The sequence below is a fragment of the Canis aureus genome, chromosome 19 (assembly GCF_053574225.1).
Source record: "Canis aureus isolate CA01 chromosome 19, VMU_Caureus_v.1.0, whole genome shotgun sequence".
Classification (NCBI taxonomy): Eukaryota; Metazoa; Chordata; class Mammalia; order Carnivora; family Canidae; genus Canis; species Canis aureus.
Genome location: NC_135629.1, coordinates 31778494 through 31795219, shown reverse-complemented (window position 1 = coordinate 31795219; position 16726 = coordinate 31778494). Strand labels below are relative to the sequence as shown.

At 41.3% G+C, this 16726-nt stretch overlaps 1 protein-coding gene and 1 long non-coding RNA gene across 21 annotated transcripts in view; one reads left to right on the top strand and one right to left on the bottom strand.

The window, feature by feature from the left end:
- Positions 1 to 6935, top strand: part of LOC144289819 (uncharacterized) — a 28766-nt gene extending 21831 nt beyond the window's left edge. Inside the window, exons 3-4 of one of the 2 annotated variants that reach the window (XR_013357798.1) lie at positions 2966 to 3220; positions 6513 to 6935. This is a non-coding gene — a long non-coding RNA (uncharacterized LOC144289819). Of the gene's footprint in view, positions 1 to 2965; positions 3261 to 6512 lie in introns of those variants that run through there. The other variant, XR_013357797.1, reaches the window with a different exon arrangement.
- The window catches only part of FHIT (fragile histidine triad diadenosine triphosphatase), a 1383460-nt gene that overhangs the window by 402729 nt on the left and 964005 nt on the right, over positions 1 to 16726 (bottom strand). The window lies entirely within an intron of this gene.

Genomic DNA, 16726 nt, shown 5'->3' with positions numbered 1-16726 from the left:
CACAGCTTTGTATTTCTGTTCATGCCTTATACATTTAGTCAGATTTAAGAACAATATGGTCCTATGTAACCAAAGATTAGACTCTGAAAACAACACATAGATCAATATCATCATGTGGTATGGCTTCATCACATTCATTATATTCCTGAGTTATATAATATGATAGATTATCTTCAAAATATACCAGGACTCTGATCACCACTCATCATCGCCACCATCACATCCAAGCCACCATCATTTCTTTTCTGAGTTATTCCCAAAGCCCCCTAGGCACACTTTCTCCTTCCAAACTTTTCTCATATATAATCTGTTCTCTGCAGAACACCAGAAAATTCTTTCTAAAAACTAAAAATCAGATCACACCAGAACTTAAGACTCCCCACTGTCTTCCCATTGTAAACTCTTTATCTATAAGGTCCTCTTCACTCAATTTGGCCATGCCTAGTCATCCAACCTCAATGCCTACCACTCAAACATCAGCTCTGCCGCTGCCCTTGCTCGTCCCTCAACATCCCACATGCCATCAATCCCCTAGGCCTCTATTCCTGTATACTTCTGCCTGTGACACCTGTCCCCTTAATTTTCCCAAGCCCTTGCACCCAACTCCCATCCCTTGCTTCATTCCAGTCACAGCACAAGTGTCCTATCTTCAAAAAGTCTTCCCTGGATACCTTATTAAAAATAGCATCCCCTTCCAACACGTACTACCCTCTTGTTTTATTTTCTGCAAATCCTCTGCAACTATATTATCTCGGTGACTTGTTAATTATCTGTCTACTCCATTGAAATGTAACCTCCATGGTCACAAGGATGTCTGCCTGTCTTCCTGCTGAATCATAGCATGAGGAAAATTAGCCTGCCATCTATAAGTTACTTGATAAGTATTTAGTGAATGAAATCAATCAATCCTTCTATAACATGATCCAAAGATAAATCAATGTTCAGATACTAAAAAATATAATGACATAGTTAAAAGGCAACTATTCTTGGTTCTGCTTGGTAAACATCCAGTCAGCAGTGAAAGGCAAGCATATTTGCATATTTAATATTTTGTGAACAAGGTGATTTTATTTTGAAGCTGTTTAATAGGGGAAAAAAAAGCACCTCTTGATTGGATGCGTACATACACTCATGCACACATATACACACATGCAAACTACAGTGGTTTCTGATGTCTTAAATAATTTGAGCACGTTTTACCTGAAAACATTCCTTGGTATTAGCAATGCCATGCCTCACCCAGAGAAAAGAAACATACTGATATTTCTCTAGGAAGGAGAGCAAATCACAGCAGCTTCCAACATGTCAAAAGATCAGGGTGTGTATATATAAGATGTGTGTGGATTTTTATGCCCACACACAGTTTTCACACAATATACAAATAGAGAATAAACCAACATGTTCTCAACCAAGAAGAACCAACAGGTTTCCAAAAAATGTTCTGAACCTAAGTGTAACAAAAGAGAAGACTGGAAAAGCTACAAAAGACTTGCCTCTTAAAAATCTGTTATGATTTCCCAACAAAATGGCCTTTTGCTTTGCCTATAATTTCTACTGTATGGCTTTCCCATGTCCCATCAGCAGCGTGTAAGAATGCTAATTAATTTTCACCCTCTCCTAAATGAGGCAATATAACTTTAAAAAATCACTTCCAAATAGGTAGTTGAAAACACTGTATCCCATCACTTTAATTTGGATAGTCTCTGAGCTGCTTAAAGTGGTATTCACTCATGCTCACCTTTCTCACAAAAAGGAGGAGGATGGGTATTTTAAAGCTCCACAGGAAGCCAGGTGAAATCTGGGATATGTAGCATAATGAAGAAATAAAAGCCACTACTTCTAGTTAACTAGGAGTCAGCCCAGGTGGCCTCTGTGAAGTTCTTTCTTACTCCTTCTGTTGTCTGTTTGTTTTTTTCCTCCTCAGCCGTCCAGTGAATAATAGCAATATTTTGCATTTACTTTACAATTTACCTCGTATACTTGTTTTCTTCCTCAATTATCCTTTTTTTCAAAGATTTTATTTCATTTATTTATTCATGAGAGATACAGAGAGAGAGAGAGGCAGAGACAGAGGCAGAGGGAGAAGCAGACTCCATGCAGGAAGCCCGACGTGGGACTCAATCCCGGGATCAGGATCACACCCTGAGCCAAAGGCAGAAGCTCAACCGCTGAGCCACCCAGGCGTCCCATCTTTCTCAACTATCTTTATAAAAATTCTATAAGCCGTACAAGGTAAATGTCTCTATTTTCCAGATAGGATTCAAAAAACAAACTTTCCCTTGATCTCTTAGTTATTAAGTAGTAAAGTCCAGACCAGTAACTGTGTTTCCTGATGGTCTGTTGAAAGCTCTTTCCACCACACTGTATTCCCTCAAGATCCACCAAGTGGAAAGATACAATTCAACAAAGAAGAAGGAGAAGGAGGAGGGGGGAGGAAATAAAAGAGGGAGGTTGAGGAGAAAAATAAGGCCCATTTCTGCCAGTGCTTATTCTCTACTCCCTCCCTCATGGCCTCTAAACTCCAACTATAATTACCTTGTTGTACCCTCAATGCCACACCCAGGTGAGCCTGTTTGGTTTCTATGAGGTGTTTTTTTTTTTTTTTTAAGATTTTATTTATTTATTCATGAGAGACGGGGGGGAGAGAGAGAGAGAGAGGCAGAGGGAGAAGCAGGCTCCATGTAAGGAGCCTGACTTGGAACTCGATCCTGGGTCTCCAGGATCATGCCCTGGGCTGAAGGCAGCACCAAACCACTAAGCCACCCAGGCTGCCCGGTTTCTATGAGCTTTAACAAAAGTGTCAATTATATTATATTGAAATTCTATTTCAAGGTTTATCATGAATGCTGGTTTCTACAAAAATTCTTAATTAAGAAGTGTTAGAAAATACAGCTTTCAATCAATCACCATAGGACATAATACCAAGGGACTCTTATTATTCCTCTTTTTTTTTTTTTCTTTCCAGCTTCAGGGATACTAATCCAGACTGAATTAAGTTCAACAGTATCCTGAGGTCAAGTTTCTGGAATAGAAACACCAAGGGCACAGAATACTTTAGGAGTACATTTGAAATCTGCATCTTTATTTTGTTCCAAACCCAGGGATGAACCTTTGCACAGAAAGATTACTAGAGCTTTCAATGGGAAATCACTCTCCCTAGGTTCCTCCAGCCCAAGCCAAGATCCACTCATCTCTTCGACAACTATATACATTGTGCCAGGTGCTGGAGATTGCATGAATGAAACACACTGTTCTTGTTCTCTAGAGATGTATACTAGTGAGATAGATGGACAAAAATAAGCATAGTTATGATTGACCATAAGTATTGTAAAGGGAATAAACAGGGGCACTAAAGGGGCCTGACAAAGGCACCATCTTTGGTTAGGGTGGCTAGGCAAGGGCTCCCTGGAGAGTGAGTCTATGACAGAACAGTCATCAATGAACATTCCTTCCCTGACTTATACTTGCCTCATTCCACATTCTTTTCCAAGTAGGTGACTGATGAACAGGTCAAAACCTAAATATACTGTGGCAGGAATGGACTGGACATACCAAAAAGGTTGCTTTAGAAATCAGTCATGAAAGGGCACCTAGGTGGCTCATTGCTTGGGTATCTAACTCCTGGTTTCAGCTCAGGGAGTGATCGCAAGGTTATGGGGTCCAGCCCTGCATTGGGCTTCATGCTCAGGGGAGTCAGCTTCCCCTCTCTCTCTGCCTCTGTCCCTTCCCCTGCTTGCACACACACTCTCTCTCTAAATACATAAATCTTAAAAAAAAAAAAGAAAAGAAAAAGAAAAAGAAAAAGAAAAAGAAAAAGAAAAAGAAAAAGAAAAAGAAAAAGAAAAAGAAAAATCAGTCATGAAAATAAAATCAACATATAAGAGCCAGAAACGCCAACCGGTGCAAAAATGGCTTCTTTATATCCCATCAAGGAATCATTTCTCTAAGATGACAAGAGGTATATTGCCAATAAGTCCACAATTCTGTTTCCAATTAATGCAAACTTATAATATTCCAAACTGTTATTAGATTTCAATTAATAACCTGTGATGCCTCATTAATGCAAATATGCTCCTAGTGGTGTGAAACCTTCATTAGTGAAATGGGTCCAATGACATGACTGTTTCATATGATAATGGAACTATGATTAAAAGGCACAATTAATCATTTTCTGCTTCTAAATGATCTCTATGACAGTTTACTTATGCCTATATGAAACATGTGCTTCCTGCTAAAAGCCAATTTATATTTAAACTATTCAATGACATAAAGAAAAGCAGAAATATCACACTAAAGTGTCTCTTATAGTGGCAGAGAACCCAGAAGCACACTGGGCTCTTCAAGAATAAGAAGGGCCACAGAGCCAGTACCATTCTCCATTCCATATAGTACGTCCTTTTCAGATATGAAGCAGAAGGCTGTGAATATCAGCTATGAAGTTGGGTGACAGTGCTGTTAGGTTGTCCTCCATGTATTCTCCCATTACTTAAACCCTGAACTTCTCCCCCTTGCAAGTTCATGAGCCAAACATGACAAAAACAGGATACCTTCAGGGATGGTAGAAGGTCTATGCCCCATTTCCCCACCAGTGAAGCTTAGACATGAAACCAAACCACCTGGAACACTGTTACTGCTTCCTCCCCAGCATCCTTTCCCAATTCTGCCCATTACACTGGTTTCCCTTTTCAGAACCATCCCTCCCTCACACTTGCATAGTATTGGTCAGGTGGTCCAATATAAACTCTTCCTCAAGCACAGGGGAGGGTCATGAGCCAGGATGGGCCATTGAAATACTCCAGTACTCAGCAAAGTAATGGATCCAGTGGCTCTTGAACCCAGCAGAGCCTCTTGGGTCCTTCCTTGATTCCTTTGCCATTGCTAAAGGCTCCATGCTTTGGATGTAGCTTGTTATTTGTGATTTTTATAGAACCTCAGAACCAAAAAAGTAAGCAATTTAATAGGGTCACTTGTCCCATCCAAACCACCACCCAAGTCAAGTCCAACCCACTCCTATTCTCCCTGTCAGCCTCCAGTGTCACTTATTGCCAAGAGACATAAGCTGTGCAAAAGCCACACATTTCTCCCTCTTAAGTAAATAGTAGCTTTCAAAATCTATTGAGATTTCTTAATTGTTGCTTAGTAACCATCACAAGACTAGAACTATTTTCTAGCTTAAAAAAATAACACTATCAAAAAGATCACTTAGATATTTAAAATTAAGAAAGTGTCTTAAAATGGAGTTGTTTAAAAACTGAGTTATTATGGTAGCCTAACATCAAACACACAATCCTAAAACTTTAAAATAAAACAAAAGCCTTAGGGATTCTATTATAAGAGCACAAGCCAATTCCTCTTCAATATTTTGTAGAACAATGTACAAATTCTGACTCTATTCCTCATGTCAATAGGAGTAATACCGGATCCTAATTAAGGTGCATTAATATGCTAGAAAAATTCTACTTCTTTCATATACAGTTATATATTAGATGCATAAGATATAAGCATTAGATATGGCACTTTTGGGGGAAGATTTTATTTATTTATTCATTCATTCATTTGTTCATTTATTTATTTATTTATTTATTCTTATTTATTTATTTATTTATTTATTTATTTATTTGAGAGAGGAGAGGGGAGGAGGAGGGGAGGGGAGGAGAGGATAAGAACAAGCAGAGAGGAGAGGCAGACTCTGCTGAGCAGGAAGCTGGACCCTGAGATCATGAACTGAACCAAAGGCAGACACTTAACTGACAGAGCCACCCACATGCCCTGATATGGCACTTTTGATTACAAGGTATTTCTTTACTTAAATAGCTATCCCTATTGATTAAGGATATGATTAAGAAATAAATACTAATTTATAAGATATACAGGGCATAGTAACAGTTTCAGTGCACATTCCTACAATGATGAGTGAGTATGGGTTGAGGGTTGCAAGATGGCCCCGGACACTTGGTAGAAAGGAGCACAGTGAATGATTAGCTATGCCTGCCAAGGGGGTAGGATTCAGCATGGTAGCAGGCACACTAAGAGTCTGTTCACTCTCTTGCAGCATGGCAAAGTCCAGTTTTTCTGCCAGTGGTTTGCTTGATCTTTGAGAAGTTGCAATTCCCTGGGTCTCGGTCTACTCATCTTTAAAATGAGGGTTTTGATGAGATGACCTCTAAGGTCTCTTCCATTCTGAACATTCTATGATATTCTGAGGAAAGAATAATCACTGCCTTTGTGATTAGCAGCCGGCAGTATGGTGTGTGGCCAGCTAAATGCAGGTGGTGAAGTGACCATACACATGAAAGCTCTAAAAGAAAGGGAGGGTGAAGGAGGGGGATCCTCTCTGAGCTGTTCCATGGGAAACTTGGCTTGGGAGATAATGCCTCAAAAGCAAATTAATATTCCAAGAAATCAACAGTCCATCATCTTCTCACTTAACTATTTTCAAAAATTCTTCGTAGAGTTATTTAGCAAAAGTCCCAGGTTCATGATGAAAACATTTTTTTTTCTTTACCTTTCAGACATGTCTGCACCTCACAGATGGAAGCGTGCAGGAGCCTTAGTCAAAATGTTTCCAGCTATAGAACCGTGAAAGTCACTATCTCACAGACAGGAAGTACAGAGATTAGGCAGGCTCTGTGACTTGCAATGTCATGGAGGGAGTCGGGGGCCAGATCTTCTGAGTTCTCTGCTTTACAGACCTTGTGAAGGCTCCATTCTAAGGCTAGTTCCCCACACGGTGATCAGATGACTGCCAGGAGCAAATGGTGCTCTGTGCTTCTTGTTCAATTCCTGAAAAAGACTGCTTTTCTTTCTGAGAAGCATGAGCAAGCTTCCCCTTGCTGCGCTGTGGCCCAAATTGGTTCAGACCGACTCATCTTTGAATCAATATCTGGCAAGGATGATAGAATTACTCCAAATAGGGAGCAAGGCAAGAAGGGAGAGAGGAGGGAGGGAGGGAAGGGAGAATGGGAGGGAGAGAGGGCAGAGAGGTGTAGAAAGGGCTCCAGATGAAAGGATGCTGGTCTGACACAGCTCGGGCTCACTTTAGAAGCAGGTCTGGCCCTCATAGGTAGCCACAGCATTCTCCTGCTGGATATAAACAATCTCACAGAACACCCAACAGCTCAGGAAAGGCCACTTTAAGATTAAGTAAGAGAAGATAAGGCTACTTCACAAAATGTCTAAACACCTGACAAAAAAAGTTACTGCATAACCCACAAAATACCAATATCCTCCTCCTTTGGCCAATATGAGTGACTGCTGCTCCTCCTGCATTAACAGCATTAGCTTCACTCTACCCTGCCTTCCCTATAGAGAAGATTTGTTGAGACACCCAATAATAGAACAGGCCTCCACTTTATGAGAGCACCCTGTCCAGAATGAATTCACTTCAATGGACCCTTCCCAAATTACCCGATCAAAGTCCAAATCCTTTCTAACATGCTCTTACTTAGAGGTCCCATGGTTCTCCATGGTGTGTGTTCTCCCTCCTGGAATAAATAATAAACCCAACTTGTTCAACTCCAACTATGATTCTAATGGCCTATGGCTGGAAGGCATTAATATTGGTTTTAGACCAACGTTTGCCAATCTTCTTTTTTTTCCCCCATTACTGCTCCCTCCAAGATCCTCTTTAGACATTTTATTCCCTAATTATCTCTAACCTATGAAATTTTAATACCACAGATATATTGAATATCTACTTATTTACTGTATACAGATCTGTGCTTTATACATACAAAGAATAAGATCTCAGCAAACACATATACAATACATACTCATGAACCAAATGTCATATTGTTTAGGCTAAATTATGTGAGAGTAGAATAGATATTGGAGAGTCTACCACAATATGTTAAGAAGTATGTACCTTAATAGTGATGCATATTTGTAGGAGAGTAATAACAATAATCATTAACATTTTTAGTGCTTTCTATTAATTTTTAATTATAAGCATCAGTTACAAAAATTGATATTTTAATACATCTATTACTTTTCATGTATTTTAACTCATTTCATCCACCCAAAAACTTTTGTGATTCGTACTAGAATTACCCCCATTTTTAAGGATTTATTTATTTGAGAAAGAGACAGTATGTGCATGAGTGGAGGGGGGAGAAGAAGAATCTCAAGCAGACTCCCCCACTAAGCATGGAGCCCGAGGCCGGGCTGTATCTCATGAGATCATGAGCTGAGCAGGAATCAAGATCAGACACCCAACCAGGGCAGCCCGGGTGTCTCAGCAGTTTAGCGCTGCCTTCAGCCCAGGGCATGATCCTGGAGGCCCCGGGATCAAGTCCCACATTGGGCTCCCTGCATGGAGCCTGTTTCTCCCTCTGACTGTGTCTCTGCCTCTTTCTCTCTGTGTCCCTCATGAATAAATAAATAAAATCTTTAAAAAAAAAAAAAAAAGATTCCCAACCAATCAAGCCACCCAGGCACCCCTAGAATGATTCTCATTTTAAAGTTGGGGAAACTGAGGCACAAAGCAGTTGAGTTTTGTGCCCCAAGTCACACAGTGCCTGAACAGTGGAGATACTACCACATGACTGGACCCCTAACCCAAGGGGGACACGCTCTTAACCTGGAGGATACACTGTCCCATACACAATATCAATTCTATAAATACTTGCTAAAATCATGAATGAGCAAATACACAAAATGATTTTAGAGACTGTACTTCTAAACATTTAGGAACAAAGCAGTGAAAATTTATGAACATGGAGATAAGACCTAAAAATAAGATGTCCATTACACAGAAAACCATGGTAGCAGAAATCTTTTGGGGGATTTCATACCTTGTGTTTCATGACTGTCAAACGTTTCAGAAAACAAAACCCTGCTGTGTGTGTGCATGTGTTTGCCTAACTAGAATATCCCTTGATTTGGAAAGGCAGGGAGCGGGGCAGAGTGGGTAGTAAGGATTTTTTTTCTTCCTAAAAATAAACAGTTAAAAAGTGACGATCACATCATACAACTAACAGTCAGCAAAGTTCTGGTTTACCGCTGGCCATCCCGGCTCATTTGTGCTCAATTTTGCTGCTGTAGGTTACAAAGCCAAGACTCCCTGATCCACATAAGACCATACTTTCTACATCTTCAGAGCATTCTTCTCCAGGAAGAAACCAGATTTGGCACTGCTCATTTTTTACAGGAATCTTTGTGTTTCTGGCATTGTTGGAAAACTCAAGATCCTTAAAAGATGTGTCCTCTTCTAAAGTCAAGTGATCCACTCCCAGGACTTCTGCTCAAGTCAGAGCCTTTGGTTAAGCTGATTTTACATCACCGAAGAGGGAAGTAAAATGGTGTCTGTGATGAGCATCTGCTGTTTTGTTAAAAATGTGGTTAAAGACATTAACAAAAGTGACATTACCAGCTGTTGTAATGTCAAGCAGCTTAGCTAAACAGTTTTTTATCAAATGACAACATATGACACCCAAATCAATTCCAAACCAATAACACATTGTTACTTGTAAAACAGAGCTGAGGGGGAGGGCGAGCAGAGGAGCAGGGGAAGTTAATTAAAACACAAATTCAAATTTATCCTGAAGTAGGAAGCACAGATAACATGATACTGATCATTGTGACAATTTTTTTTACTTCTACTTCCAACAAAGCAAAAGAGGACCATCATCCATCCCATATTTTGACACAGAAACAACAAAATTTTCCTCGTAACATCCTTGTAACGGCAAAAAGGTAGGACAGTGAATTTCTGGCTGTTAAAATCTGACTTGGCTTCTGCCCTTGAGGCACGTACCTCCTGAGGAATGTAACAATCGGGAGAGAAGACCAGTCTTGTGTGGCTATGTTCAGCTCCTCTATTTTTATCTGCCCATCATTTTTAATTATCAGGCCATTAAAAGGTGGCAGATCAGCAGCATTGCCAACTGTGTTGTCCTTATGGCTAGAAAGTCTGTGACAGTTGATACAACCAACACCCTCCCTGTATTCATCACAGAGCTTGTAAAAGCAAAACTGCCTGCCACAGTCATGGCCAGTCCTGAATAAATGTTTAATTTCCACAACTGTGACCAGGGGAGGGCCTGGGTTGTGCCCAGTGCTTAGGAATCTGTGGGTCTTTCCTATTTACAGTCATCAATGATGCAATTCACAAACGCCAGGCCCACTGACCAGGCGGGAGCTGGTCCTGCTTCAGTAAGAGTTGACGTGGCACTGTCCACAGCAAAGAAGCCACTTCCAAGGGCATCGTTCCTCCCGGAAGAAACACACAGGGGCGTGCTTTGGGGAAAGGATGTTTGCCAGGAACAGAAGGTACACTGCACGTGGAGAGAGTTTCAAGATCAGTAACTCAGGAGGGACCTCCATTTGGGGGGAGAAAAACACACCAGAACCAACAGAAGAGAAAGAAATAAGCAAGCAGCTGTGTGGCCCTTTTTCTCCTAAATGAAAGGAAGACGGGGCTGAAAGTCACAGTCAGCATACAGAGACACACAAAGACGGGGCACCTGGGAAAATCAATGTGCATTAGGCTTGCTTGCAGCTGCTTCCTCTGGGATCTCACTGTGGTAGCGCAGGGGGGATAAATTCACCCCTTTTTGGCACAGGTGGACTGTGCATCACTGCTGAGAGTAGAAAAAAGGCCAAGTTGGTAATAACAGCAAGAAGAATGTAAGCCTGATACCGGGAAGAACTTCCAACAGCAAAGCCACAACCAGTCTGTACTTGGCAGTCTGTACTGCCAAGAGAAATAGATGAGGGAGAAGGGTAGGAGAGGAGAACATGAAATGTCAAGAGTCCACTCTCCAAAGAGACAGGAAAGGGCAGAATGACCTCTTCAAGGTCATTCTAACCCTATTACTACAGGAAAGAAAAGCTCCCTTGAAGGCACTTGGTTTTAGATTTCCAATAGAAGAAAGACCATTTGCAGTATTAAAAAAAAATTGTTTTGTCATTTTCTAGTAGCCTCTAAGGCAGACCTTTTACTTTTAAAACTAATTTTTACATTTTCCACAGTCACCTGTTCAGTTAAATCCTCTGTGACTAAAGGGCTAGATTTGGACCAATACCAGAAGCAGGGGTCAGTTACGAAGGCTCACATTTGCTTCTTTATTCATGGGGTCATTTATTCACTCATTTACTTAACCAATTAACGCTTGGAGTTCAGACACAGTTTCTATAAATATTTAGAAAACAGAATGACAGTGGGATTCATAGTAGGGGGGAGCCTGGTTTTCTCCTCTCTGATTGCATTACCTGTTGAGTGCTCCGTATTTGCCAGCTGTCCTCCTACAATGTTACATAGAGGATTTTATTTCATCCTAACACTAACTTTGTGAGCTGTGTTTCATCTTTACCCGCTGTAGCGATGGCAAACTGTCTAGAAAAGAAATGGCAATTAATAAGAAAAAATCAGGATTGGAACCCAGAAGTGATTCCAGTATCTAAAATGTTTAGCACTACGCTATATTCCTCCCTACAGATTTCTAAAAAACACTCGTGTTTATGAGTAAATCCTTAAACAAGAATGTTCTCCTGTGGTTTCCCTGGATATCAGGAGACCTGAATTATAAATGGAATTCTCCACTCAGGTAAATATCTGAACCACAAGACCCACTAGGATCTTTCCTATGGAGAAAAGACTCAGGCTCACAACAACCTGTCCTTATGGCAAGCTCTAGAACTTAAAACAAAACAACAAAAAAAAAAACCTCTAGTAAGGAGAATCCCAATTTCTTATGGAGTTCTCCTGGTTTTCGGTGAGATCCCTATAGCCTAGATCAAGACTAAAGCCAAGATGGAAAAGCTGTGCAGAAGACACAGTACTTGCATTATCTCTCTTACTCTCCATGTTGGCTCTCCAAGATGAGCACTTCGGTCTCCACGTGGAAACAAACACAGGACTGGCAGGTCAAGCAACATGACCAAACTTACCCAGGTCATAAGAAAGAGAGCTGATATATTCCAGCCCAGCTTTATTAGGCTCTGAAACTTGTGTTCTTTTCCATGAGTGACACATGCTACCATGTCACCTCCAAAGGTAGGCATCTACCTTTACCATACCAGAGTTCCTGAACTCACCATTGATCTCACTCCCATATGAGATGTCTTCATAGTCACTTGGGACCACCTACATATTCCTAGAGAGACCACAACCTCTTCCCACATGCACATTTCAATCATGCTCTGCATGTCCAGTCTTCTCCTGCCACATTGACCTCTTCCAGTTCCTCCAAGACCCTGTGCCCCTTCCTTTGTCCATGTGTCCTCCTGTCTAGAATGTGTCCCATCTATTTCCACCACCTTGCTGACTCCTGTCTATCCTTCAGGACTCTGTCAAGGAAGCTTTCCTATTGTCCCAGGTCAGACCAGGCCCCCATGCTCCAGAGCAGAGCTTTCCAACCTAGGCACAGCTGCCATTTGGGGCCCCATAATTCTTTGGTGTGGGGTCCATCCTGTGCGTTATGGAAAGTCAGCAACACTCACAGGTGCTAGAAGCATCCACTTCTCAGTAATGATACCTGAGGCAGTCCCCAGGCATTGCCAAATGATCTTGGAAAGCAAAGTCACTCCTGGCTGAGAATCACTCATCTACAGCTTTTTGGAATCACTTTCTGTACCTTGAAAGCATTGGCCCCAGTGTGTCAACATGTGTTTGCCTGTGTCATTATTTGACCATTTTGTCTACTTGACAATGAGTCCAACAAAGGCAGGGGTAGAGTTGGCTTCTTCTCATCCCTGCATACCTGGTATTCAAGATAGTACCCTGGCTCAAAGCGGGATTCCAAGAAAAATTCACACTTTCTGAATTTGTACCTAAGAAGGGCTGGGTCAGATATCACATACTAAAATCAGTAGCTGATGGAAGATTGCTGAAGCTTTTTTTTTTTTTTTAACACAAAAATTATGCCACCATAGTTAGGATCTGGGAAGACATATCACTCGGCAGGATGAACACTGACCAAACCACCAGAACATCAGGACAACTTCCTGCCAAAAAAGGAGGTAAGAGGTTATTAACAGTGTCCCTGACAGCACATGAAGATGACAGAATGACATCCCACCAAATGTCAGTGGGACCCTAATTAAAAGAAGAACGTGTTCTTTGGCAAGCGTTGTCGCACAACCGTGGCACTGCTGGCACGCCGCACATCACACCGACCTGAAAACACACATCGCGACCTGGCATCTTTGCCCAGCTGTGCCATCTCATGTTTCCCTGATGGAAATGAGAAAACAATGTAACCTCAGCTGACAGGTTTATTAAGACACAGAAGACATTACAGAGGCCCTTTTGACATTATAATCTCTAACACAGTCAGAGGGAGATGCCGACTTGCCATCATTATTTAAAGTAATTGGTCAAAAAAAAAAAAAAAAAGAGAGAGAAAGAGAACATTCCTATAAAGCTGTCAAGTTAATTATTTGGCCTACAGGTGTGTTGGGCACCCTTGACTCACTGCCTATGGTGGCACTTGCCAGGGCTGTGCTGTGCTCCCCTGTCACCCCACCCCTACCTCCCTCCTCTGGGGACAGCTGCATCTAGAGCAACTAGAGTAAATTTAAGGCAGAACTCTACTGCTGCCAACCTTTCCCTTTGCCCAATTATATTTTCATGCTGGTCCAGCTCTTGATACATCCCTATCACACTCTGGCACTTTGGCAAGCCAAACCCCACAATTTCCCAGGACAGATAGCCCAGATGAAAACAACCAACCTGTGCTACATGAGGCAGAGTATCACAACAGAAAAGCAAGTTCTAGTCAAACTGAACTTAAGTTTTTAGGAAGCTGAGGCCAGTGGTCAGAGGCCCAGATATTTTCACAAGTCAGGCATATAATTGAAATGAGTCAAGCAAGGCACATGGGAACAAAAAGGGAGTGATGAAGATTCAGAGAAACAGGGCTCGCAGAATGCGAGCTCAGCATTACCACAAAAACCCACTCTGCCAGGAAACCTGGTGACACTCATGACCAGGGCCACAGCTTACTGCACACAGAGTGGACACTCAGGTTGGATTTATGGTATGAATGCATTCCAATCCGAGAGTCCAACTTGTTCTTTCTGGGTTCTGGGTTCCATCACCAGAACACATTTTAGGTGTTGGGTGACTCACCAAGAACCTTAAATCTCTGGTGCTTTCAACACAACTGCCACATGGAAAAGTGCTAAACTTATTCAGAAATTTAAAAATGGAAAAGAAGGGTGAGTTGGAGCCACTGATGCATGTAGGGAACACCTTTTAATGTCACTTCGGGAAATGCAGAATCCACAGAGCTCATTGTCATAAGTGATTTTATTTCCAACGTGTTATGGGTGGGCCATAATCAAGTTTAAAATAACTTGAGAGACCATAATATTTTATAAGAGGCTTGGTAGCCTGTCAGGTCTAGAAGATGAAGACTAAGAATTTCAAATGAGATTATGGTGATATACCTCTATTTTCCAAAATAAGAGAAGGAGAGAAAAGCATTGCCCCCGCTGCTCTTCCTCCAAGAAATGGACTCTTTTCCCCTCGCTTAGCACTCACGGAATATATACGTATACATATAAACTCAGAAACTATAGAATGTATGTTGCTGGTCAAAAACCAAGCAGTTCAGGGATCCCTGGGTGGCGCAGCGGTTTGGCGCCTGCCTTTGGCCCAGGGCACGATCCTGGAGACCCGGGATCGAATCCCATGTCGGGCTCCCGGTGCATGGAGCCTGCTTCTCCCTCTGCCTGTGTCTCTGCGCCTCTCTCTCTCTCTGATGTGACTATCATAAATAAATAAAAATTAAAAAAAAAAAAAAACAAGCAGTTCAGCAGGGCATAACAGGAAACTACTGATCCCAGTACTCAGAGATCTCCTCAGTGAACAATTTCAGGTAGGTAGGCAGGCAGGTAGGTAGGTAGGTGTAGGGAGGGGGGTGTTACAAATGGGATCATACTGCCATAGAGCACCTCCTCTTTCCTTCAACATCTTGGGCATCTTTCTATGTCCATGAATATATGTCTGCTTTTTCTTTTTATCTACCGCTCAATAAAAATCTACCTTAAAAATACAGAGGGCCGACACTCATCTCAGCGCTCATCATGGAAAAGTTTCTGTAATATAGGCTCTTGCTTATCTCTCCCATAGGATTAGGCTTAAACAAACTATCAGAATCAATAGACATGACTGACATTGGCTTCTGTTACAAGGATTTAGTTTTACTTAATTGGACTGGTTAAAAAAAAAAAAAAAAAACTCTTTAGAATGGCCTGAGTATAAGGGAAGGAGGAGAAAAGCATCCCAGAGGAATGGAATGTGAGGAATGGAAAGTGTATTTTTGAGGTAAGATTTGGGAGAAGAGTTACAGACCTTAAGGGTTCAGATTTATAGGGCAATTATTCCTAGGTACCAGTTGAATGCCTTATATAAACTATAAGAATTAGAAAGTAGACTCATCTTTGGTTGTTATTTCCACCCTTCAGAAATACTTGTTCTCAATAGAAACATACATCAGATGTGTTCAATGCATTCAACATGGGAGGCAGTGTGCTGAGCACTGCCGAGGGCCTATCTCATTTAATCTCCACACTCTCCTTGAGAAAAAAAGGACTATAATTATCCAAGCAATCAGCCTCTATAACCAGGACTCTATGACCATCATTTTATATCTTTAAAAATGCCAGAGATTTAAGAACAGGAAAAAAATTGTATTGCCTCCTTCATGCCCTGGGTTTTTCCTCCAAAGGGTGGGAAGGAAGCAAATGTTTATTTTTCTTTTTGCCTAATTAGCTTTCTATTGTATTTAGGAGGGCTTAAGGCAGCACCCCCACCAATTTAAATTAACAAAGATTTAGGGCTGAGAGGCAAAGAGCAGGAAGGAAGGAATTTCAGAAACTTGTACCCATCTCCCAAGAGAAGAAATGTTAACTTCCTCGGCATGGCCAGGAGTCCAGTTACTGTAACGCTCCTTTGAGACCACTCACTACTCCTCAAATACACCAAACACAGCCCACACTTGGGTATTTTGTTTGAGCTAATTCTTCTGCCTGGGAAGCTCTCTCCCTCCCCAATTTCTCACTTCAGGAAGCTCTCGCTCTCAAAGAGTTCTGCTCAAATTACACCTCTGCCCCCAACACGCTTATTCCATAACATACTCTGCATTATCTTCAGCACCTATGACTACAAAGTAGCATATAGAGTCAAGTGTTTAGTGACTGTCACCCTCACTATAAATCCCATATGTATCCCCAGTCCCTGAAACAATATCGGTACAGGCTTAATAAGTATTTGTTGAATGAGAGAATAAACCATGTACTACATTAAAATCACCCTTTTAGAGTTCTTGCAGGCAATCCAAAATCTAAGTGTCTGTGGTGTATACAAATAAGTATGTGTATATATACAGATACCCACCCACCCATACATACATATTTGCATTTTGTAGTTTAGACTCTTAGATCATCACCAGTTGAGGAGACTCAGTAATAGCACACCACTGACCCAATGGTGTAAGCCAGTTGAATTCTAAGCACAGGACCCGTAGGGTACTTAGACGTTGCCATAATTTTGAGAGAGGACAGTGAGTGAATAAGTAATGAGTAACAATGTTGTGTTATTTGTGGATGAACCATGCAATCTTTATGAACTTCATGGAAAAATTCATTTTCCTTTTCTCTTATTACAGCAAAAAGAAAAAAAAGGACAACTACTCAGAGTCCTACTTTAGCTACTAACATTTGTAGAAATTTAAATGTATCAAGTCTTCCTGAACTGATCAAGTCCCTACGGTTAGCTATG